Genomic DNA, 27,639 nt, shown 5'->3' on the forward strand with positions numbered 1-27,639 from the left:
AGGTAGTGTCTCCAACTTTTAGTATAAATATTACAACTGCTAACTTAAGGTCATGGGTAGGTAATTCTTCTCATGAATTTTCAATTGCCTAGAATCATAAGCTACTACCTTTCCTTCTTGCATCAACACTCTACCCAAACCTATCTTAGAAACATTAACATATACCACAAAAGACTTACTAAGATCAGCCAATGCTAACACTAGTGCACTATTCGATCTTTCCTTAAGAGTTTGGGAACTACTTTCACACTTACTATCTCACACAAAGACAACACTCTTCTTAGTCAATTTGCTCAAAGGTAATGCTATCTTAGAAATTTACTCAATAAATCTCCAATAACAATGAGCTAATCTAAGAAAACTCCTAACCTCAATATCTGACTTAGATATCTCCCACTTAAGCACAACTTCTACCTTAAATAGATCTATATTATACCTTCGCTAGAAATTACAAGACCTATAAAATTCACTTCATACAATCAAAAATCATACTTAGATAACTTAGCCTAAAGTTGTCTTGGATATATCTTCACCCTTAACTCTAATATGATGATATCACATCCTAAGGTCAATCTCACTAAACACACAAACATTCACTAATTGATCCATAAGGTCATCTATCCTCATATCAACATACATGCATATCAAATCATATTAGAATACCTACTTTAAACCTTCATATATACCATCCCTAAGCATGTACGAATCAATCACCGTTTACTCCATATAACATGTACATGAACCAACTTTATCACATATCATCATATAACCTTAAACAACCTTTCAATCCATATGACAACGCCTCAGAACATCATAACCAAATCTATTTTTATTCTTGCATTACGTAACAACTCAAAATATAATGACACCGTACATATCCCTTCAACAACTATCAAAGAAAATGATACCTAGAGATTTATACTCATCCAAATGATCTCAAACCTATCTCAAAAGAAAGCTAAGAGAATAATCTACAACTCTTGTGAAGGTATGAGATTCTAAAAAGATCAACTGATTAGCTAAAAATTCCAAAAACCACAACAGATACATTCACACTTACAACTAGACTTCTGATCACCAAAGCAGCTATAATTGGAGTTCTAGACCTCCATTTTATCTGATTCTAGTTCCATTAGAAAGATGACGTCCAAGGATACAACTTTTTTGAAGACCACAAAATCTAATTCTGACAATATAACACTTGTAATGGCACAATAAAACTGCAATGCAAACATCCCCTACACCAGACAACAATAGTGTATCAACATCTAAGGCCACGGAAATACCTTAATCCTTCCAAACTCACACCTCAAATTCATATCCAAGCTTCCCACTAAAATCCTAAACCAAAACAACTCACATATTCATCACAGAAGACATAGAAAATAAAACTCACATGCTACCTAAACCATAAAAGGTTAACATGCAAACACCAACACTTAAGGAAATTACCAACGTTCCAATCTCTCATCAAGAATACCAACACTCCAATTCTCAACATACAACCTCCTTGGATTCAACCGCTACAACTATAGATGTTAGAAACTCCACCAATCGTAATTTCTTAATACACTCGACAAATCAATGTCTCACCCACATCCAAGGTTCTAATAGTTCTAGTTGGTTAGCACAAGGCTTCGTCCACTACTATTGGCACGTATGCTTGCAACACGAGCGATACCACTCAACCACTACTTCTTACGTAAGCAAGAAGTATCAAAACAAAAAATCAATCATGAATAGCCTGAACTAAGCTATATCATGTCTTTTAGCCAAATTCTGAGAAAATAATACACAAGTAAGTACAACACTAACAACACAAGGGAAACATCATCATCATCATCATTATCATCATCATAAAGCAAAACATTGTTAGAGTACACGCAATTAAATAACAACAAACATAATCAATCATCATACTAGCATATTAATAAGTTCCACAATCAATTCATTCCATCATTCATCTTCCAAACAAGCATAGTAGACTCATAACTCACGGCCGATTGGATCGACCTGCTCTGATACCACTAAATATGACACCCTTACTACCCCAACACATATATATTGTAATAATGTAAATAAACTAAAGAATAAAATTTTTAACGTTGGTAAAAGGGTTCACACAAAACCTTCATAATTGTTCTTCAATAACCAAAATAATTGAAAATAAAACTTGGAAAGTAAAACTTAAGAGTTTACAAATTGTTTTCAAAAGAAAAGGTACAACTCCAAATACATAAAAATTCATATACTAGAATTCTCTGCCCTGATGTCACAATATTAGAGCACACCCACAATTCAATTGTTGGCATTCTAGATGCCACTCAAAGCTGGGTCTTCCTCACCTAAAACATCCACAAATTGTACGGTGAGAAAAGAAAACATCTATATGTAAAGTACACAAGGAAAATCCAACACATCATTTCATCATAACTCATTTCTTTACAACCATCTCTATATATTCTAACTTTAACAATCATGCATCAACATCACATCACAAATTCACAGTCATATCAATCCATTACAATTCTTGCAATTAACACTATCATTTTCACATTCATAATCCACACAAATATTAAAATTAACACTATGTCAAGGCCAGGCCACAACTGACATAAGTGATACGGGTTAATTACCTCACTCATCCCACACTATGCTAGGGACATGCCGTCCTTGTAGCATCACTTACCCAAGGTTCGTCTCATCCTTCATCATATGTGTGAGAAACCACAATCACATTCACAATCCACACAAATCTTACAATTAACCCTATGCCAAGGCCACGCAACATCTGACATAAGTGATACGTGTTAATTGCCTCACTCATCCCACACTATGCCAGGGGCACACCATCCCTGTAGCATCACTTACCCAAGGGTCATCTCATCCCTGGTCATATGTGTGAGGAACCACAATCATATCACGTCAACATCTCATTTCATGTCAACATACTAACGTCATGTTTTCAATTTAATATTAAAACAGCAGATATAATGTATACATTTGTACGAAGGTAGCACACCACATTCCATATCTAGATCATCAATTTTACCAAATGATGTAACAATAATATTTATAAATTAATATAAAACCTAATAGAATCATCAATTTTGTAGAATCTTAACTCAAATAGTAAAATCCCCCAATTTTTGCAAAACCTGACTCACAGGCACTTTTCTACAATTTCGTTCTGTCTCCTAGATCATCATTTTTGAAAATTAAATATATATTTCTAATCCTTAATACATGCAGAATCTAATGGGATCATCAATTCTTCAAACAGAAACAATTATAAAATTACCCATAATTCTAAGGGACTCTTTCTCTACCCAATTCTCTCATGTAACTCTGCATACAAATAATCCCCTTTTCCCCGTACCTTGATAAGCAGTAGCTGAAACTAGAGCAGGATCTGGTTGGTCTCCTCCTCTAGGTTCCCCTCGGTCTTCAGAGAATGTAGAAGGAAAAGAAGTTAGAACTAAAAGAGGTCAGAACTGAAAGGTGTGCTTTTTGAGAGTGCTAGAGCGCTCTATTTATAGCCATCAAGAGTGGTCGGAATGACTCATTTCAAATCTAGAATGGCCCGATTTGGACTCGTCGTCATGTGTAAAATTTCACATCCAGAACGGGTCGTTCTCAAACCAGAACGGCCCGTTCTAGGGTTGCATTTAACCCATAACGGCCATATTTAGAACGGCCCATTCTTAAACTTGAACGACCCATTCCCAACTAGGGTTACAAGCCTTTTTGGTAATTTGGAACACCCCGTTCCAATATGGGAACGCCCCGTTCCCAACTAAGATTTGTAGGCACTTTTAGTAATTTGGAATGACTCGTTCCAATCTAGGCACGACCCGTTCTGAGATACTAAATCACCCTTGTTTTAGTAGTTTGGAACGACCCGTTCTAGGCTACTAAATCACCTCTATTAGGCTTTGGGCCCTCGTACAATCTGTGAAAATCGGGCTGTTACATTAAGAGACTTAAAACTAATGATTTTATTATTTGACATCAGAATTTGGGGACTTGAGATACTTGTGCAAAATTTGCACATTCTATAGTTCTTCATAAATTGACATGGTGTCGGACGCAAGTGAAGGGTGCCCAACATGAGAGTGACAAAAAGCATGATGTCGAGCATGGAGTAGTGCACGCTGGGTGCAAGAGCTCAAGGAGACCCGTTATGATAAATTTTTTGAGCATGAGTTACGACACGATGAGCATGGACCTTTTAAAGAACAACATGTGCTCTCTATGAGGTTGGTGTTGGACGCGGAATGATTATTGTCGAGAGTAATTATGAGAATAATGGAGTGTGATTTGGATAATATATTGTGGCTGTGATGAGAATGTGATCATTATGTTATTAAATGTGTGATAAGAGTCTTTTTCTATATTTGTTGGTTTAAGGTGGTGTGTTGAGTAGAGTGTGATGGTGAATAAGAATGAATTCATATAATGACATGTGTAATTGAATAACATGAGTTATTGAGGATCTACATGATGAGATATTCATAATGATTGAGTATGAGCATTCACCATTGACCAAGAGTGTATGCCTTCAAGCCTTTAATATTAGCCTTTGAGCCATGAGAATTTGCCATTGGACCATGAGTAAAGCCTTTGGGCCTTGAGCTATGAAATACTTGGCGCCACATGCATATTGTTTTAGAGTAGCTAGTTTATTCTAGTATGAATTTGGAATATGAGTGCATGATGATAATGTTGTGATGTTATACCTTGAATTATCACTTATTATGTTGCTTATGAATTAACACTCTTGTTATATATTTGTGTGTAAATATGTTAGAGTGAGATGTTTCTCACTTTTTGTATTGTTGTGGTGTCTTGAGTGTTTTGTAGGTGATGATTATCATGATGATGATGTGAAAGATGAGGCATGAGCCTTTTAGGACGTCACTATTAAGTCAGACGAAGACGAAGAGCAATTCCTAGCAAGGTTTTGAATAGACAAATATAATATGTATTGTTATTTCTAACAAGTGTGCTAAGTGTTTCAAATAGAAGTACAGGCAAGTTGATATGCATCCATACCAGGACTAAGAGACATGAGCCAAGCACTGGACAAAGACTGGGCAAACGAAGGGAATACATCAGACAAAGACAGTCACAAACACAAACGAAGATCAAGAAAAATGGATTATGTCTGGAGACACAACGAAAAGCACTACCTAGCATCCACACTCTTAGAAGGACACATGAAGTCATCAAAATAAAAGAAGGGAGAATAGAAAAATGGACTAGTGCTTATTCACAAATCAAAGCCGCATGTGTCAATGCAAGTACACCTACCAGCCAGCAAAGGACAACACCTCTACAGCAACAGTATCAGGGAAGTACAGAGACATCTTAATATTAGTCACAGAAGCAAACAAGTGGTACAAAAGATCTCGAGAAGAGCATATTTAGCAAGCAAACATTTAATGCAAAATCAAAGGCATTAAATGCAACAATCCATGAAGATTGTACAAACTAGATGAAATAATCAAATGATAGCTAATCAAGCATAAAAATGAAGTCTACTCACGGACGGAAGAGGACTACCACCAGAATCAGACACTGAAGTATTAGACGAAGCTTGTGAGGAATAGTTAAGGCAAGACATGAACCAGACAAGTCGAGACAGATAAAGGAAGTGATGTAGGAAACCGAGCGTCAAGAGAAGAATAGTTGGAACATGAATATGTGCCAAATGATCAAAATATACTCAGACAAAGATGTCTCTAGTACAACTATCCTAAAGTGCAAATCAGACGAGGCATATGTCTAAGGTCAAAATAAAGTCAACTATGCATCAGACGAAGAACAGAACAGACTGAGAAACACTCCAGATAGAAACAATGACCAACAGACGAAGATGAAGATTGCCACGCAGGCAAATAAAGAATCACGTCTCAAGAAATAAGCCAAGATATCGTCTATGATCACACCAAAAGCCCTCAACGTAAAACGCATGATCTAAATGAATGAACAAAGAAAAAGAAGAAAAACACGCAAAAGCAGAGCATGCATGAGTCAGAAAAAGTGCATCACTTTTTTAGAAAAGGACAACGACTATATTACTGCATGACTAGAAAAAGACAAATAACTTCTAGGTCTCAGATAAAGTCAAGCATTGCTGGCAACAGGACAGAGAAGAATACACGCAATGTCTAAAAACAGGAAGCAACATTTAATGCAAGACCAAATGCATTAAATAAAAGGATCAAACTAGTCATGAACGACTATATTAGCTTTAACGAAAATATGCAACGGGAAATTTTACAGGCCTATAAGTATACAATAACATCAAACCGAAAAAAAAAGGAGGCAAGAAGCAATAAAGAAATAATTATAGGCTTTGCCCTAGGCATTTGATTAGGAATGATATTAAGCCCACAAGACAGAGATAGAGAGACTAGAGATGAGCGTTCATAATCACTTGTACAATGTAAATTGTATGTGTATCTCTATAGACTAAGGTGTTTGAAATGTCAATTCTGGACAAACCTTAGAAAGTTTTGTAAACCTATGTATCCTCTCCATGAGAATAACCCAAACACTCAAACACACGTCTCTATAAGACTAAGGTAGAAAAACTTAGAGAGTGTAGATCCTATATGTATCCTCTTTGTGAGAGTAACCAAAACACTCAAACCTGATTATACATCTATTATTTGTAAAGCCTAAAGAGGCTAGGGAAAAAATACTTGTAAAGCCTGGAGGGACTTGTTAAAGAATACTCATTGCTAGCTAGAAGTGGCTGAGAAGAAAATACTAGCATTGGTGAGTGAAGTCAACGGGTCAAGAGTGGTCAAGAATACTTGGAGAACTAGAAGTGGTTTAAGAATACTAGCGTTGGTGAGTGAAGCTGACGGGTCAGGAGTAGTCGAGAATACTTGGAGAACCAGAAGTGATTTAAGAATACTAGCATTGGTGAGTGGAGCCAATCACTACAATAAAATAGGTAATTATTGGCGGTTTTTTTCTGGCGGTTTCCATAAACCGCCAAAAAATGTTACATTTGTGGAAAGGATGACAAATGCTACAAATTATCGACACTTTCTGGCGGTTTTAAACCGCAGGAATGATAATCGTTACTGTGTTGACACTGTCTGGCGGTTTAAAACCGCTAGAACGTTCAATAATTTTTTATTTAATTAATTATACGTGCTTTAGTTCTTTTATGAAATTAAAAAAAACATAAAATAAATTTAAAATAAATAAAAAAAAACAATTTCTAGTTCACGAAAAACCTCACGAACCCGCCATCCCCAGCTTCCGCGCGTCCGTCCATGTGCTTCAGCACCTCGAATCCTCTCTTCGCCTTCTTCATCTCACCCTCACCTTTACAATTTTAGTTCAAAATTATCAACCTAAACAACCGCAATATTACTGTTCAAGCTCCTTCGTTTGCTCTTTCGTCTCTATTATTACTGTTCGTGAGGAGCTTCTCTTTTCTACTCGATTAATCCATTCATGGTGAGTTTTCAATCATCCAAGTGCATTAAATCTGTTCTGTTTTCTTCGACTCATACTCACAATTTGCCATTCTCTAATGAGAATCAAAACCTAGGTTACGAAACCTGCATGCGGGAAATGTATGCATTCAATTGATCTTAGATTAGGATTTCATATACAATTTGTTTCTGTCTAAGTCAATTTGTTTCTGTCTAAGCTATCATTTCCTATTCTCCTGAATTTTGCAGATGGTTGTGTTGTCCCTGTAGCTTCGAATCGGACAGCGAAATTTGCTAGGAGAGTTTCAATTTCAAATCCTGTCGGGGATTCATTTGGTATTGCACTCGCGTTTCTCTTTCTCTATTTTCGTCGGAAATTATGGTTTTACATTTCTAGAGGGGTGGTTTTTATGCATAAGTCAATTATGGGTTCCTAACTGATAAATAGAAGAAATGAATTGAATAGATAGATAAGAGTTTCTGCTCAAACTAGGAAACTATGACCACAATGTTCAAGCCCATGAGCCAGTTCAACAAGTTGAGCATGAGGGAGCCTGGTTTGGCTTCCAAAACTTACATAAAGTACTGATCCCCTTGAATGCTCAGACTTCTGATCATTTTCAATTGTACGCTGTTAGTGGGATGTAGTCTGCATGCGACCAACAGGCTCACTTGCAACATTTCCAAAACTAGTTGGGCCAATATTATATTGTATAATGGATGGATTTGGTGGAATTTCTTGGGGATGAATTGGATGGATGGTAGATTAGTGGATTGCTTGCCACCCCTACCCTTGCCACACATTGACTATAAGGTTTTAGTATAGGTGAGAAATTGGAAGAAAGAGATAGAGAATAAGAAAGTTTAGAGTCTCAGATAAGAAGTATAGGCAAGCTGTTACTGCTACTGGCACTGGTAATTCTTGTTTCATAACCCTTATCTTCGAGTAAATTAGATTGTTTTGCTTTGTTATAGTTAGGGATTCATGTGATGTGATGATTCCTCGTGTTTTGAATTTGATGGCCATGTTTTGTTTCCCTGTTCTCTGCGTTTTCCATTATATATCAGTTTGAATCAAATTAGATTGTTTTGAACATGTTATGTCTTGAGTAGGTTCATATGATGCCTGGTTTTGAAACATTGTGGTGGAACTCATGTTTTCTCCCATGTTCTTAATGTTTTCTATTTTTATTTGGCAACGACATTTGGTAGAATCACATGTTGAATATATTACAACATACTTCCAGCATTGTGCATCATGTAAGATATAATCTTTAGTTGGCTCACCTTCACCCCAGTTATCTGTACACTATATGATAATAGTATTTCTATCAACTATGTTCTGTTAGAACTTGGAAATCATAGTGATTCTAAGTTCTGTTTTTTTTTTTTTTTCAATTCTTATTTGGGGTTAGTCATTTATACAAGACAGAATACGGAATTAAAAATTTAAAATAACTAACAGAGTAAGAATACAATCTGGTATTTGAAGCTCAAAGTGGATTAGTCATTGATTTTGTTTGATTATGAACCCAATTTTGCATTGCTCTTGTAAGGGAAACAGGAGTCAAAATACGGGGATTTACTTTGATATAAATAATTGAATTGAACGGGGCGAATCGTAAGAATATGGAATCAGCTAATTATTTTGCCTTATATTCGAATTTTTTGAACTAGAAGTAAGTTATATCGTGCCATCAAAATGATTTCATTGTTTGTGGTTTTGACTTTGTTTGGTGGCCATTGCATTTAAAAGTGTCAATAATAATATGCATAACGCAATCAGAATCAGATTTAGTGTAGTAATAGCTTTATTCTCCCAAAGGATAATGGAATTCATATTATTGGTGCAGGGTGTATGGCAGCCTTGGATGCAGAACATTACTTGCAAGGGATTGGTTTGCAGGAGGGTAAGAGTGTTTGACGTTGTACCCGGAGTTCAGAAGATGCTTCACTAGAAGCAATGTTTAATTCATATAAGTGAAAGCTTTTCTTTACCCGGTTAACATGTTTATTTGCACGATTATATTCATCATTTGATTGCAGAGAAAGTAGACTAACATGATTTTCGTGACGAATATAATAGAAACCATAAAAGCTTACACATAAAGGTTTATAGGTAAGCTTTAGAGTCTGATTGCGTTTTTGCTTTGGAAGAAATTATAAATTCCATTTTTAGACTTAACCAAACGGGCTATTATTCTATAAACTGAACAATTCATTTTAAAGGAATTAAATTCAGCGATCTGATTTTTCTTGTCTAGGGAATGCATCTCCCTTCTTGTCTAGGGAATGCATCTCCCTCTGGAAGTTAAGGGAAACATTTAGTTGCACATTGGTTGATCTTGCTACATTATTTAGAAACCAAAAATGTGAAGTACATCTGGTCGATTTAGATACATTATTTACATGCACATCGGTTGATTTAGAATGGAATGAAATTTTTTTTTCTTTTTTTGTATAGCTAAAAATATAAAATAAAACTTTGCATGTGATTAATAAAGTACATTTTAGTTTTATTAAAATGAATATAACAAAGGGAACTTGGAATAGCATCTTAGATCATCTTCTAGGGATAAAAATGGCGTTGGCAATTTTAGGAAGAAAGATATTATATTTTAGGGACTGAAACATTGTCAGTTTATTATCACGTATGCATCCCATGTGATATATTTTCTGTTTCTTTTTGCTGAATGGGCTGGGGAAAAATACCTTTCTCAAATGCAAGATCACCCTTTTTATGCTTATATTGCGCTCAGAATATCATCCTTCCTGATATAGATATGAGCCTATGTGATATGGACATTTTTAATGGATATCTGGTTCTTTTCTTCACTAAGAAAGGTCTTCCTCTGCTATGCTCATTGAACTTTCCAATGCAAATTAATTTCAAGGTATATTATTAACATTTGTTGTTTACCACTGAATTGAAAAAGGCTTATGAGTTATGTCATCATATTTTCTTCTAGTTTGCATCAGCGGCCTCTAAACCACTGGATCCTGATGAATATGACCCGTGATTTTGAATACCCTTGTTCAAATACTCTTTCATGCAAACATCCAAAGTCTTTGTTTTATATTTTGCACTAAATTAAATTATATTAATACTTAATTGAAGTTTAATATTTTATGCATATTTTATTAATAAGGATAACATTAAACAATTTGTATTTTATAGGATGAAGGCAGTGGATATGACATGCCAACACCACAAGGAGGATCTTCATTAGATAGTAATGTTCATGGAGTTTGACATTATTATTGTTTTTTTTAGACATGATGAACTCATGAATTTGAACTTATGTTTTTATATTTGAAGCAAGATTAATTTTGGGACAATTTACATATTTTACTTTTGAGCATTGATCATGAATTTGATTTTGAGTTACTTAATATGTTGGATATGTTTTAAAATTGATGGATGTTAATGTCTTAATAATAAAAAAATATGTCATGCTAGACCTATGACTAGATGTTGTCTTGATTTTTTTTTATAATAATGTTAAAAGTTGTTAATTTAATGTATCTTTAAGTAATTATATTTGAACAAGAAACATACAAAACACATAAATATTATTATAATTATAGGTATAATTTATTAAAATAAGTGATCCTAGAATTTGACAAGTAAAATTTTTATTTATAAGTTACTTGAATTAAATAACAATATAATATAGTCATTATTAATTTTTAATGATTAATATGGTTAGTGATAATTTTAAATAATAATTTGATAAATGTCTAAAATATACAGAATATTATTTGTCAATTTATAATAAAAATGCGCTTTTAAAATAATTCCAAATATATTTTTAAAAAAAATTACCGTAAAATAAAGTGTATTTTTGATGTTTAAAATTGTTAGAAAATGCGAGAAATGGCAATCTAAAACAACCAGAAAATGTAAACAACCAAAAATAATAATAATTTTGTAGAGGTTTAAAAATCGTCAGAAATGTTGAATTGGGTAGAATTAAAATGAATATTGTGGCGGTTTAAAACCGCCAGAAAATGATGAACAAGTCAACCAGAGCTGCACTTTTGTGGCGGTTTGGACCGCCAGAAAATGTCAAACAAGTCAAACCAAAATGCATTTTGTGGCGGTTTCAAACCGCCAAAAAGAGATTGGATTTTTTGGCGCACAACACCAGCGTTTACAAAATATCCGCCACAAACGGTTTTTGGCGACCGTAGATCCGGCGGTTATTAATGACGCCAGTAATGCAATTTGTGGCGGCTTTTAACCGTCAGAAACTACCAAAATAACCGCCACAAATCACGCATTTTTTTTGTAGTGAATGGGCCAGGAGTGGTCGAGAATACTTGAAGAACCAGAAGTTTATGGATAGAACGAAAAGAAACACATCTCTTGTTTTCACCTATCTATTTTCCAATGTGTCTACTCTCTTTAATATTTTTCCTCCGCCAGCAGCTACATTTTCTTCTTCGTTCAGTAACAACAAGGTTTTAATTTGTTGTAATCACAATTTCTATTTTGTCACGATATTTGATAGTGATAGTATTATATATAGAAAATTTAAGATAATTGTTGTGCATGCAGTTACAATTATGATGATACAGAATAAGAAATATTACATTTTTTAAATATTGGTATAGATATAATATGTATAAATCTATTTGACTTATAATTATACATAATTTTAATATTAATTTTAAATGAGATTTAATATATTTATTTAGTGTTATTATAATTTATGTATTTAAATTTTTTTAATAATATATTAATATATATATATATATATATATTATATTTATAATATAAATAAAAATAAATTTTAGGAATCTATCACTGTATAATAATTTTTTTTAGTCACAGTAACCCAAAAATTTTCACGTTGAGATCCAAATTGTTGTTACAAACGAGTTTTTAAAACTTTCAGCTGCCACCATTACTGTTCTTACTTGAGTGGAGCAACCACCACACCCCAATCACGTGAAAGAATTAAAGAGAAAGAGAGTAGTGCATCATCTCTCCATGCCATTTAGGACCATAACAAGCTTGATTTATCTTATAAGGTCAAGATATACTTTCATTAAGGTCAAGATTCAACACCAGTCACTAACTTCATTAAATTTTTTTAACGAGATTACAAATTAATTATTTCATTCCAATATAAGTCCGCATAAAAAAATATAAAATATAAAAAAAATCAAATTCAATTTTAAGTTTAACTAATCATATACAAATTTTGACATATAATTAATAGTGTGACAAGTTATTAAATGTAACATTCTTCAAATATTTTAAAAAAATAGTTAATTTTACCTCACAATAATTAATATTAACTACGTCAATAATTATATACAAATATATTTATTTATTTTTAATTATCTAAAAGATAAATTAACTATAGGTTAGAATATTTTTTTTTCACTTGCTTTACCTTTCAATCTTTATAGTTTAAAATATTTATTTTAATCTCTATATTTTTTTTTATCTTTTATAGTTTTTGTAGTTTAAAATAGATCTTTAGTTTGTATATTTGTAGTTTTTTAATCATTTTAACCCTTATCGTTAATTTTTTTTTTTTTATAATGTTATCTATTTTATATTGACATGTTAGAAATGTTTAATTTTGTGAGGACAAAATAAAGATACCTTAACAATAAACGTTATACATGAAAATACAAAAATAATATAAATTAGCGTCGAGAGACTTAATTTAAATTAATTATTCTAACAAAATAAATTTGATATTAAATACAAATTAAATTAATATTTTTGTTATTTCAACATGAAAAATACAACATTACCAAAAAAAAAAAAAAAAGTTAGCAGGAAGAGTTAAAAAGATTTAAAAAAATCACAAATATAGGATGAAAAAAATTATATTAAACTATTAAAACTAAAAAATTAAAAAAAAAATAAGTATAAAAGTTAAAACAATATTTATTTTAAACTAGAGAAATTAAAAGTAAAATAAGTTAAACTACCTAAAAAATATATATTAAACTTAACTATATTTATATCCATAATTAATCACACGTATTGGACTTGACAAAGTCAGAGGTACATAATTGTTCGTACAGTAATGACACTGATGCTATAAATAAAATTAGTTGAGCAACTTTAACTATAGCATGTGTTGTATATTGGAATTTGGAAGCTGGAAGGTTTTTCTACATCGCCTATGATTAGTTGTCTTGATTGTTAATAATTCTTTGGAAACATTTCCTATAAAAAGCAATTGTATTGTGCCATATATATGTATTGTCCTTTCTTCTGTTTAGCCTCTCTGTATGCCTTAAAGATGAAATTTATGAGAATACAATGATCACAAAGAGGATCTAGCCTAGGCTGCTCTTCCCAAAGTAATTAAGTTAGCAATGGTGGTGGTGTATGTCTTTTGAACAAAGAGTCAAACACGTTAAAAATAAATTATTAAAAGTAAGATTATGTGTTTCTTTTATACAGTTGATATATATGGTTTTGATGGAGATGAAAAATGTTTATGTTTGATATTAATTAGAAATTTTATGTTTTACCCATCGTCTCGTCTCTGAAAATTCTTTGATGCAGCGACAATCTTAATATCACAAAATAATATTAGTTTCTAATTTAATAGGTTAGAAATGAAAAAAAAAAAAAAAAAAAAACTTGTTAGCTAGCCTTAGTAATAATGAGATGTAGTTCCAAATTTGACATGCTTTTGAACGTAAGCATCAGCTAAATTATCTGTAATATTTTTTTACTTAATTGTATTTTTATACTCTAGTATTATAATAGTGCGATTTTAGTCTTTAAAGTTCTAATTGAATAATTATAGTTTCTTAAATATTAGAATTATGTGATTTTAGTGTCTCAAATTTTAATTAAGTAATTTTTATTTTTCAAGTATTGCTATTGTACAATTTTAGTAAGTATTGCAATTATATAATTTTTTACTATTAAAATTACATATACTACAATTTTTATTCATATATTAATGACATATTTATTATTACTAAAATTACTAACATATATAACTTAAATAAGTAAAAATTTGTATAATTACAATACTTGAAAGACTAAAATCATGTATACGATTATGATATTTGAGAGACTAAAATTGTTAAATTAAAAATCTAAAGACCAAAATTACACAATTACTGTACTTGATAAATTAAATTATTCAATTAAAATTTGAAAGATCAAACTTACACATATATTATATTTAGACAAAAACACATGTAATTTTTTTTATTTATTTATAGAAATTACAAGTAAAACAGCTTAGTTTAAATACAACATTTTATGAAATTATCTAAAGCCCTTAACTTTATATAATTATATTTTTGTTTGACCGAAGGCATCTCAAATAAAAAAAATATATATTTATATTGATAGTCAAAGATTAATAGTTAGATCCATTTTAAGGTATTGTTTGAATAAACACTCCACACAAAAGACAAAGGCTGAGATAACAAAGTGACATTAATCTAGTCTTTATGCATCGTTTTTCAATATATTCTTGCGGTTTTCTTTAGGTAATTGTCAAGAAACTTGTATTCTTTTCTAAGATTAATTATTGTTTTTGGACGTCATCTTTGTCTTCCTCTGGTTTGATTCCTTATAACAAATACGTCATTTGTCTTACCGAAAGCTTTGTCCACAAACATAGAGCAAACGCAGAGAAGATGCTTCATAGGTCATGCTTCTCGAAGCGATGATTTTTTTTTTCTTTCCTTAGGAAACAAACAAAAAAATAAAAAAAGAAAGAGTTTGATGAGTATTACCTTTTCCTTTCTTTTATGAAATAGTAATGTTTTCATTGACACTACTTTCCTTCTACCCTCGTTTACGAACTGAGCTACATATGACTGGTATTACATCAAATCGTTTATATTGTTCTAAAAAAATAATGTTCATTAGTTATATTATTAAAATATTAAAGGGTTAAGATAAATAACTTACAATATTTTATGTTAGTTTTTTTAAATTATTTTTTAAAAGATTAATGTATTTTTACCTTTTTACCTATTTATCCTTTATTGAAAAATAAAAACTACGTTTCTAAGAGGGTATCCCGTCGATCAAAGGAAGAGGGTCGGTGGGTTGAGTTGCACCTTAACGGGGTATGTTGCGGGAGCTAGATATTTATGGCTGCATATTTCTTCTTACTTTTGTTTAATCTTTGTTAGAGTCCTCAGAGGGTTAAAGAATAAGATAATGAAACATGTAAGGTATAACCAAAAAGATACAAGGGCATATGTGTTGGATTTTTAATCTAACGTTGACCTTATATGTGAATAATTATATATTAAGAACACATAAGTTTATGTTAAATTAAAATAATTTAATGACGTATAAATTATTTTGATAGTTATGTATCTGAAAGGTTATGAGATATTTAATGTGTGGTAATTGTTTGCTGAGATTTTCGTCTGTAGGCACTTTTTACTCAAACTAGCAAAATTTCAATTTAGGTATGCACAATTATATTTCCAGATATAGAAAGGAAGAAATTATCTTGGATGGATCTCCAAACATTCATCAATGATTACCACGAAATATGTTTCATGCATGCGGATACTTAAATGGATCGAATGGACAACATAAATATCAACAACAACAATCATAATGAATTTACCAGATTGTTGAATTACAAACATTAAGCCCATAGATAAACATTAATCCTAATTTTATGAAAGAAATTACAATACAGTAAACTAAAGTATCTACAAAAAACATAAAAGAATGGCCAAGAATTCATACCCAGCAACCTTGCACTTGGAAGCCATAAGCGTAAGTAATAAGTGCTTGAGAGTTTTCAAGTATGATGGTTCCGACCCTTATGACGGGATTGCTTTTTTGTATTTATAGAGGTAGTCGGGAGCAGTTATTTACATGACACTAGTACAAAAGAGGTGTACTACGTCGGACATTTTCAGCTTTTTACGTCAGAAAACATACTGACGTAGAAGCGAGAAACGTAAATTTTACGTCGGATCTGCAAAACTGACGTAAATTTACGTCGAACATTACGACATCCGACGTAAAAAACTAGGAAAAAAAAAACATAAAAATGTCAGCAGAACAAACCATTCAACTTCGTATAACAACCCAAAAGAAAACGCCCACTACCTATACAAATAGAACAACCAAAAAATCAAATAAAACAGATAGCCAGAATAGCAATGCGAAGTAGAAAAGTGCTAACGAAACCTTGATTCATACCTGAGGAGTAACAACAATGTGCAAATGAGTAACAAAGAGTTTATCCCTCTGCAAAAGACAAAAAAACGATTCAGTAACAAAGGAGAGGGAGAGGGTTTAGAGAGAAAAAAATGAAAAGTGATGAAGAGTGAATGCGCGCGGTGTGCCTCGCGCTCTCTTATTCAAATTTGCGTCCTTTTTTACTTCGGACCCTACCAGGTCCGACGTAAAAAAGTTTGCAAAAATTACAAAAATGCCACCGCATTTTTTTTACGTCAGATTTTCGTATTTCTAACGTAAAAGGGGTGACGTAATATGTTAATTTTCCACTAGTGTGAAGAATCGTCGTGGGGTGTATAACTACTGTCCATTATGTGGCTTGTGTAACCTCTCATAACCGCTCGTTCCACGTTTTTTTCGTTCTACTCTCGAAACAACTTCCTCATGGATGGTTAGTGCTCATCTATTTGATAACTACCACGAGAATCTGCCGCAACTCCCTATTTGTTCATAACTGCTAATAACCTCTCCCCTTGCCCTCTACTCTTCGAGTGTTGACTATGTGTACTTCTTCGACCTCCTCGAAAATTTTCTATATTCTTTGGAAAACATCCCCTGTCCTAATTGCCCTTCTATATCTTTGTACTTTTCGATTAATTCTTATAGGCTTTAACTCGAACAACCCCAACAAATGCCACCTAGGAAATTTTATTTCGAGGAGTGTACGAGAGCGACAAAGAACTAAAATTTCCTATTTCGTCTTTTCATTTCCTCGATGGAACCCTAGTTTTTGGCACTCCTTAAATATATTTTCCATTATGTTTGAACCAAATCTTTGGTATTAATGCCTCTCATAAATTTGACGGCCCCTGATCACACTTTTCTATGCCTTTGTCAGTTAATTTGAAATATTATCCCATTTCATCCAGGCCCATTTACTTTTGTTTAAAAATCCCTCTTAACGCCTAGGGTAAAAATCACTTTTACTATTTCTTCTACAAGATTCCCCCTTTCTTCTTCAACCTTTTCTTGCTTTTTTTTTTCTTTACCATGGCATCCTCTGCCACTTCTACTCAACCCCTGCCTCTAGTCTTTCTCCTACCTTGGATTCTCTCTCTTCTACTCAGTTACTTCCTCTGCTCATGGAAAAAGCTACTATCTCTGTTGTGGAGGGAGGAAGTGATCCCTTCGTACCTATTTCGGGCATGGAAGAAGCAAGCATCAAGATTTATCAATCTCAGGTACTCATGCCTTTTACCACTCAAGATGGCCTTTCCCGTGCTTTTCTAGGTCCCTTTTCTAGTCAGAATAAGAAACATTATGCTAATACTCTACTTTCTGATGATGACACATCCTTCACCTTCGTTTATTCTCCTAAGATTGATCTTTCCCTTTTTAATGATACCACAAAAATCTTTAGAGCCTTTCCACCCACTAAAGATAGACATATTCAATGGCTTGAGCGAATTGAGGGTTCTATGAAGTCCGTTTGGGTAAATGCTGGTATTTTTGACTTTGTTCAGTTGGCTAAGTCAGATTTGCATGCTTTTGACCCGTAAATGTTATTGTCTGCAATTTTCTTCTGGAATAAGAAAACTCGAGCTTTCGAGTTCCCTTGTGGTTTTGTATGCCCCACTTTGTTGCATATTGTTGCAATCACAAGGTTGAAACCTATAAGATATCGCTATCATCTTGATGCTTTTGACATCATTTCATCATAACTCATTTCTTTACAACCATCTCTATATATTCTAACTTTAACAATCATGCATCAACATCACATCACAAATTCACAGTCATATCAATCCATTACAATTCTTGCAATTAACACTATCATTTTCACATTCATAATCCACACAAATATTAAAATTAACACTATGTCAAGGCCAGGCCACAACTGACATAAGTGATACGGGTTAATTACCTCACTCATCCCACACTATGCTAGGGACATGCCGTCCTTGTAGCATCACTTACCCAAGGTTCGTCTCATCCTTCATCATATGTGTGAGAAACCACAATCACATTCACAATCCACACAAATCTTACAATTAACCCTATGCCAAGGCCACGCAACATCTGACATAAGTGATACGTGTTAATTGCCTCACTCATCCCACACTATGCCAGGGGCACACCATCCCTGTAGCATCACTTACCCAAGGGTCATCTCATCCCTGGTCATATGTGTGAGGAACCACAATCATATCACGTCAACATCTCATTTCATGTCAACATACTAACGTCATGTTTTCAATTTAATATTAAAACAGCAGATATAATGTATACATTTGTACGAAGGTAGCACACCACATTCCATATCTAGATCATCAATTTTACCAAATGATGTAACAATAATATTTATAAATTAATATAAAACCTAATAGAATCATCAATTTTGTAGAATCTTAACTCAAATAGTAAAATCCCCCAATTTTTGCAAAACCTGACTCACAGGCACTTTTCTACAATTTCGTTCTGTCTCCTAGATCATCATTTTTGAAAATTAAATATATATTTCTAATCCTTAATACATGCAGAATCTAATGGGATCATCAATTCTTCAAACAGAAACAATTATAAAATTACCCATAATTCTAAGGGACTCTTTCTCTACCCAATTCTCTCATGTAACTCTGCATACAAATAATCCCCTTTTCCCCGTACCTTGATAAGCAGTAGCTGAAACTAGAGCAGGATCTGGTTGGTCTCCTCCTCTAGGTTCCCCTCGGTCTTCAGAGAATGTAGAAGGAAAAGAAGTTAGAACTAAAAGAGGTCAGAACTGAAAGGTGTGCTTTTTGAGAGTGCTAGAGCGCTCTATTTATAGCCATCAAGAGTGGTCGGAATGACTCATTTCAAATCTAGAATGGCCCGATTTGGACTCGTCGTCATGTGTAAAATTTCACATCCAGAACGGGTCGTTCTCAAACCAGAACGGCCCGTTCTAGGGTTGCATTTAACCCATAACGGCCATATTTAGAACGGCCCATTCTTAAACTTGAACGACCCATTCCCAACTAGGGTTACAAGCCTTTTTGGTAATTTGGAACACCCCGTTCCAATATGGGAACGCCCCGTTCCCAACTAAGATTTGTAGGCACTTTTAGTAATTTGGAATGACTCGTTCCAATCTAGGCACGACCCGTTCTGAGATACTAAATCACCCTTGTTTTAGTAGTTTGGAACGACCCGTTCTAGGCTACTAAATCACCTCTATTAGGCTTTGGGCCCTCGTACAATCTGTGAAAATCGGGCTGTTACATTAAGAGACTTAAAACTAATGATTTTATTATTTGACATCAGAATTTGGGGACTTGAGATACTTGTGCAAAATTTGCACATTCTATAGTTCTTCATAAATTGACATGGTGTCGGACGCAAGTGAAGGGTGCCCAACATGAGAGTGACAAAAAGCATGATGTCGAGCATGGAGTAGTGCACGCTGGGTGCAAGAGCTCAAGGAGACCCGTTATGATAAATTTTTTGAGCATGAGTTACGACACGATGAGCATGGACCTTTTAAAGAACAACATGTGCTCTCTATGAGGTTGGTGTTGGACGCGGAATGATTATTGTCGAGAGTAATTATGAGAATAATGGAGTGTGATTTGGATAATATATTGTGGCTGTGATGAGAATGTGATCATTATGTTATTAAATGTGTGATAAGAGTCTTTTTCTATATTTGTTGGTTTAAGGTGGTGTGTTGAGTAGAGTGTGATGGTGAATAAGAATGAATTCATATAATGACATGTGTAATTGAATAACATGAGTTATTGAGGATCTACATGATGAGATATTCATAATGATTGAGTATGAGCATTCACCATTGACCAAGAGTGTATGCCTTCAAGCCTTTAATATTAGCCTTTGAGCCATGAGAATTTGCCATTGGACCATGAGTAAAGCCTTTGGGCCTTGAGCTATGAAATACTTGGCGCCACATGCATATTGTTTTAGAGTAGCTAGTTTATTCTAGTATGAATTTGGAATATGAGTGCATGATGATAATGTTGTGATGTTATACCTTGAATTATCACTTATTATGTTGCTTATGAATTAACACTCTTGTTATATATTTGTGTGTAAATATGTTAGAGTGAGATGTTTCTCACTTTTTGTATTGTTGTGGTGTCTTGAGTGTTTTGTAGGTGATGATTATCATGATGATGATGTGAAAGATGAGGCATGAGCCTTTTAGGACGTCACTATTAAGTCAGACGAAGACGAAGAGCAATTCCTAGCAAGGTTTTGAATAGACAAATATAATATGTATTGTTATTTCTAACAAGTGTGCTAAGTGTTTCAAATAGAAGTACAGGCAAGTTGATATGCATCCATACCAGGACTAAGAGACATGAGCCAAGCACTGGACAAAGACTGGGCAAACGAAGGGAATACATCAGACAAAGACAGTCACAAACACAAACGAAGATCAAGAAAAATGGATTATGTCTGGAGACACAACGAAAAGCACTACCTAGCATCCACACTCTTAGAAGGACACATGAAGTCATCAAAATAAAAGAAGGGAGAATAGAAAAATGGACTAGTGCTTATTCACAAATCAAAGCCGCATGTGTCAATGCAAGTACACCTACCAGCCAGCAAAGGACAACACCTCTACAGCAACAGTATCAGGGAAGTACAGAGACATCTTAATATTAGTCACAGAAGCAAACAAGTGGTACAAAAGATCTCGAGAAGAGCATATTTAGCAAGCAAACATTTAATGCAAAATCAAAGGCATTAAATGCAACAATCCATGAAGATTGTACAAACTAGATGAAATAATCAAATGATAGCTAATCAAGCATAAAAATGAAGTCTACTCACGGACGGAAGAGGACTACCACCAGAATCAGACACTGAAGTATTAGACGAAGCTTGTGAGGAATAGTTAAGGCAAGACATGAACCAGACAAGTCGAGACAGATAAAGGAAGTGATGTAGGAAACCGAGCGTCAAGAGAAGAATAGTTGGAACATGAATATGTGCCAAATGATCAAAATATACTCAGACAAAGATGTCTCTAGTACAACTATCCTAAAGTGCAAATCAGACGAGGCATATGTCTAAGGTCAAAATAAAGTCAACTATGCATCAGACGAAGAACAGAACAGACTGAGAAACACTCCAGATAGAAACAATGACCAACAGACGAAGATGAAGATTGCCACGCAGGCAAATAAAGAATCACGTCTCAAGAAATAAGCCAAGATATCGTCTATGATCACACCAAAAGCCCTCAACGTAAAACGCGTGATCTAAATGAATGAACAAAGAAAAAGAAGAAAAACACGCAAAAGCAGAGCATGCATGAGTCAGAAAAAGTGCATCACTTTTTTAGAAAAGGACAACGACTATATTACTGCATGACTAGAAAAAGACAAATAACTTCTAGGTCTCAGATAAAGTCAAGCATTGCTGGCAACAGGACAGAGAAGAATACACGCAATGTCTAAAAACAGGAAGCAACATTTAATGCAAGACCAAATGCATTAAATAAAAGGATCAAACTAGTCATGAACGACTATATTAGCTTTAACGAAAATATGCAACGGGAAATTTTACAGGCCTATAAGTATACAATAACATCAAACCGAAAAAAAAAGGAGGCAAGAAGCAATAAAGAAATAATTATAGGCTTTGCCCTAGGCATTTGATTAGGAATGATATTAAGCCCACAAGACAGAGATAGAGAGACTAGAGATGAGCGTTCATAATCACTTGTACAATGTAAATTGTATGTGTATCTCTATAGACTAAGGTGTTTGAAATGTCAATTCTGGACAAACCTTAGAAAGTTTTGTAAACCTATGTATCCTCTCCATGAGAATAACCCAAACACTCAAACACACGTCTCTATAAGACTAAGGTAGAAAAACTTAGAGAGTGTAGATCCTATATGTATCCTCTTTGTGAGAGTAACCAAAACACTCAAACCTGATTATACATCTATTATTTGTAAAGCCTAAAGAGGCTAGGGAAAAAATACTTGTAAAGCCTGGAGGGACTTGTTAAAGAATACTCATTGCTAGCTAGAAGTGGCTGAGAAGAAAATACTAGCATTGGTGAGTGAAGTCAACGGGTCAAGAGTGGTCAAGAATACTTGGAGAACTAGAAGTGGTTTAAGAATACTAGCGTTGGTGAGTGAAGCTGACGGGTCAGGAGTAGTCGAGAATACTTGGAGAACCAGAAGTGATTTAAGAATACTAGCATTGGTGAGTGGAGCCAATCACTACAATAAAATAGGTAATTATTGGCGGTTTTTTTCTGGCGGTTTCCATAAACCGCCAAAAAATGTTACATTTGTGGAAAGGATGACAAATGCTACAAATTATCGACACTTTCTGGCGGTTTTAAACCGCAGGAATGATAATCGTTACTGTGTTGACACTGTCTGGCGGTTTAAAACCGCTAGAACGTTCAATAATTTTTTATTTAATTAATTATACGTGCTTTAGTTCTTTTATGAAATTAAAAAAAACATAAAATAAATTTAAAATAAATAAAAAAAAACAATTTCTAGTTCACGAAAAACCTCACGAACCCGCCATCCCCAGCTTCCGCGCGTCCGTCCATGTGCTTCAGCACCTCGAATCCTCTCTTCGCCTTCTTCATCTCACCCTCACCTTTACAATTTTAGTTCAAAATTATCAACCTAAACAACCGCAATATTACTGTTCAAGCTCCTTCGTTTGCTCTTTCGTCTCTATTATTACTGTTCGTGAGGAGCTTCTCTTTTCTACTCGATTAATCCATTCATGGTGAGTTTTCAATCATCCAAGTGCATTAAATCTGTTCTGTTTTCTTCGACTCATACTCACAATTTGCCATTCTCTAATGAGAATCAAAACCTAGGTTACGAAACCTGCATGCGGGAAATGTATGCATTCAATTGATCTTAGATTAGGATTTCATATACAATTTGTTTCTGTCTAAGTCAATTTGTTTCTGTCTAAGCTATCATTTCCTATTCTCCTGAATTTTGCAGATGGTTGTGTTGTCCCTGTAGCTTCGAATCGGACAGCGAAATTTGCTAGGAGAGTTTCAATTTCAAATCCTGTCGGGGATTCATTTGGTATTGCACTCGCGTTTCTCTTTCTCTATTTTCGTCGGAAATTATGGTTTTACATTTCTAGAGGGGTGGTTTTTATGCATAAGTCAATTATGGGTTCCTAACTGATAAATAGAAGAAATGAATTGAATAGATAGATAAGAGTTTCTGCTCAAACTAGGAAACTATGACCACAATGTTCAAGCCCATGAGCCAGTTCAACAAGTTGAGCATGAGGGAGCCTGGTTTGGCTTCCAAAACTTACATAAAGTACTGATCCCCTTGAATGCTCAGACTTCTGATCATTTTCAATTGTACGCTGTTAGTGGGATGTAGTCTGCATGCGACCAACAGGCTCACTTGCAACATTTCCAAAACTAGTTGGGCCAATATTATATTGTATAATGGATGGATTTGGTGGAATTTCTTGGGGATGAATTGGATGGATGGTAGATTAGTGGATTGCTTGCCACCCCTACCCTTGCCACACATTGACTATAAGGTTTTAGTATAGGTGAGAAATTGGAAGAAAGAGATAGAGAATAAGAAAGTTTAGAGTCTCAGATAAGAAGTATAGGCAAGCTGTTACTGCTACTGGCACTGGTAATTCTTGTTTCATAACCCTTATCTTCGAGTAAATTAGATTGTTTTGCTTTGTTATAGTTAGGGATTCATGTGATGTGATGATTCCTCGTGTTTTGAATTTGATGGCCATGTTTTGTTTCCCTGTTCTCTGCGTTTTCCATTATATATCAGTTTGAATCAAATTAGATTGTTTTGAACATGTTATGTCTTGAGTAGGTTCATATGATGCCTGGTTTTGAAACATTGTGGTGGAACTCATGTTTTCTCCCATGTTCTTAATGTTTTCTATTTTTATTTGGCAACGACATTTGGTAGAATCACATGTTGAATATATTACAACATACTTCCAGCATTGTGCATCATGTAAGATATAATCTTTAGTTGGCTCACCTTCACCCCAGTTATCTGTACACTATATGATAATAGTATTTCTATCAACTATGTTCTGTTAGAACTTGGAAATCATAGTGATTCTAAGTTCTGTTTTTTTTTTTTTTTTCAATTCTTATTTGGGGTTAGTCATTTATACAAGACAGAATACGGAATTAAAAATTTAAAATAACTAACAGAGTAAGAATACAATCTGGTATTTGAAGCTCAAAGTGGATTAGTCATTGATTTTGTTTGATTATGAACCCAATTTTGCATTGCTCTTGTAAGGGAAACAGGAGTCAAAATACGGGGATTTACTTTGATATAAATAATTGAATTGAACGGGGCGAATCGTAAGAATATGGAATCAGCTAATTATTTTGCCTTATATTCGAATTTTTTGAACTAGAAGTAAGTTATATCGTGCCATCAAAATGATTTCATTGTTTGTGGTTTTGACTTTGTTTGGTGGCCATTGCATTTAAAAGTGTCAATAATAATATGCATAACGCAATCAGAATCAGATTTAGTGTAGTAATAGCTTTATTCTCCCAAAGGATAATGGAATTCATATTATTGGTGCAGGGTGTATGGCAGCCTTGGATGCAGAACATTACTTGCAAGGGATTGGTTTGCAGGAGGGTAAGAGTGTTTGACGTTGTACCCGGAGTTCAGAAGATGCTTCACTAGAAGCAATGTTTAATTCATATAAGTGAAAGCTTTTCTTTACCCGGTTAACATGTTTATTTGCACGATTATATTCATCATTTGATTGCAGAGAAAGTAGACTAACATGATTTTCGTGACGAATATAATAGAAACCATAAAAGCTTACACATAAAGGTTTATAGGTAAGCTTTAGAGTCTGATTGCGTTTTTGCTTTGGAAGAAATTATAAATTCCATTTTTAGACTTAACCAAACGGGCTATTATTCTATAAACTGAACAATTCATTTTAAAGGAATTAAATTCAGCGATCTGATTTTTCTTGTCTAGGGAATGCATCTCCCTTCTTGTCTAGGGAATGCATCTCCCTCTGGAAGTTAAGGGAAACATTTAGTTGCACATTGGTTGATCTTGCTACATTATTTAGAAACCAAAAATGTGAAGTACATCTGGTCGATTTAGATACATTATTTACATGCACATCGGTTGATTTAGAATGGAATGAAATTTTTTTTTCTTTTTTTGTATAGCTAAAAATATAAAATAAAACTTTGCATGTGATTAATAAAGTACATTTTAGTTTTATTAAAATGAATATAACAAAGGGAACTTGGAATAGCATCTTAGATCATCTTCTAGGGATAAAAATGGCGTTGGCAATTTTAGGAAGAAAGATATTATATTTTAGGGACTGAAACATTGTCAGTTTATTATCACGTATGCATCCCATGTGATATATTTTCTGTTTCTTTTTGCTGAATGGGCTGGGGAAAAATACCTTTCTCAAATGCAAGATCACCCTTTTTATGCTTATATTGCGCTCAGAATATCATCCTTCCTGATATAGATATGAGCCTATGTGATATGGACATTTTTAATGGATATCTGGTTCTTTTCTTCACTAAGAAAGGTCTTCCTCTGCTATGCTCATTGAACTTTCCAATGCAAATTAATTTCAAGGTATATTATTAACATTTGTTGTTTACCACTGAATTGAAAAAGGCTTATGAGTTATGTCATCATATTTTCTTCTAGTTTGCATCAGCGGCCTCTAAACCACTGGATCCTGATGAATATGACCCGTGATTTTGAATACCCTTGTTCAAATACTCTTTCATGCAAACATCCAAAGTCTTTGTTTTATATTTTGCACTAAATTAAATTATATTAATACTTAATTGAAGTTTAATATTTTATGCATATTTTATTAATAAGGATAACATTAAACAATTTGTATTTTATAGGATGAAGGCAGTGGATATGACATGCCAACACCACAAGGAGGATCTTCATTAGATAGTAATGTTCATGGAGTTTGACATTATTATTGTTTTTTTTAGACATGATGAACTCATGAATTTGAACTTATGTTTTTATATTTGAAGCAAGATTAATTTTGGGACAATTTACATATTTTACTTTTGAGCATTGATCATGAATTTGATTTTGAGTTACTTAATATGTTGGATATGTTTTAAAATTGATGGATGTTAATGTCTTAATAATAAAAAAATATGTCATGCTAGACCTATGACTAGATGTTGTCTTGATTTTTTTTTATAATAATGTTAAAAGTTGTTAATTTAATGTATCTTTAAGTAATTATATTTGAACAAGAAACATACAAAACACATAAATATTATTATAATTATAGGTATAATTTATTAAAATAAGTGATCCTAGAATTTGACAAGTAAAATTTTTATTTATAAGTTACTTGAATTAAATAACAATATAATATAGTCATTATTAATTTTTAATGATTAATATGGTTAGTGATAATTTTAAATAATAATTTGATAAATGTCTAAAATATACAGAATATTATTTGTCAATTTATAATAAAAATGCGCTTTTAAAATAATTCCAAATATATTTTTAAAAAAAATTACCGTAAAATAAAGTGTATTTTTGATGTTTAAAATTGTTAGAAAATGCGAGAAATGGCAATCTAAAACAACCAGAAAATGTAAACAACCAAAAATAATAATAATTTTGTAGAGGTTTAAAAATCGTCAGAAATGTTGAATTGGGTAGAATTAAAATGAATATTGTGGCGGTTTAAAACCGCCAGAAAATGATGAACAAGTCAACCAGAGCTGCACTTTTGTGGCGGTTTGGACCGCCAGAAAATGTCAAACAAGTCAAACCAAAATGCATTTTGTGGCGGTTTCAAACCGCCAAAAAGAGATTGGATTTTTTGGCGCACAACACCAGCGTTTACAAAATATCCGCCACAAACGGTTTTTGGCGACCGTAGATCCGGCGGTTATTAATGACGCCAGTAATGCAATTTGTGGCGGCTTTTAACCGTCAGAAACTACCAAAATAACCGCCAC

At 33.5% G+C, this 27,639-nt stretch overlaps 1 long non-coding RNA gene and 1 other non-coding gene across 2 annotated transcripts; both read left to right on the plus strand.

The window, feature by feature from the left end:
• Nucleotides 1-7,515: 7,515 nt before the first annotated feature.
• LOC109791086 (uncharacterized) lies at nt 7,516-9,570 on the plus strand. Its single transcript, XR_014434418.1, has 2 exons — nt 7,516-8,375; nt 9,314-9,570. It is a non-coding gene; the product is annotated as an uncharacterized LOC109791086 (transcript).
• Nucleotides 9,571-23,420: 13,850 nt separating this feature from the next.
• Nucleotides 23,421-25,476, plus strand: LOC145958874 (uncharacterized). The gene is made up of 2 exons (XR_014434419.1): nt 23,421-24,280; nt 25,220-25,476. It is a non-coding gene; the product is annotated as an uncharacterized LOC145958874 (long non-coding RNA).
• Nucleotides 25,477-27,639: the final 2,163 nt, after the last annotated feature.

The sequence above is a fragment of the Cajanus cajan genome, chromosome 1 (genome assembly GCF_000230855.2).
Source record: "Cajanus cajan strain Asha chromosome 1, NIPB_CcT2T_4, whole genome shotgun sequence".
NCBI classification, from domain to species: domain Eukaryota; kingdom Viridiplantae; phylum Streptophyta; class Magnoliopsida; order Fabales; family Fabaceae; genus Cajanus; species Cajanus cajan.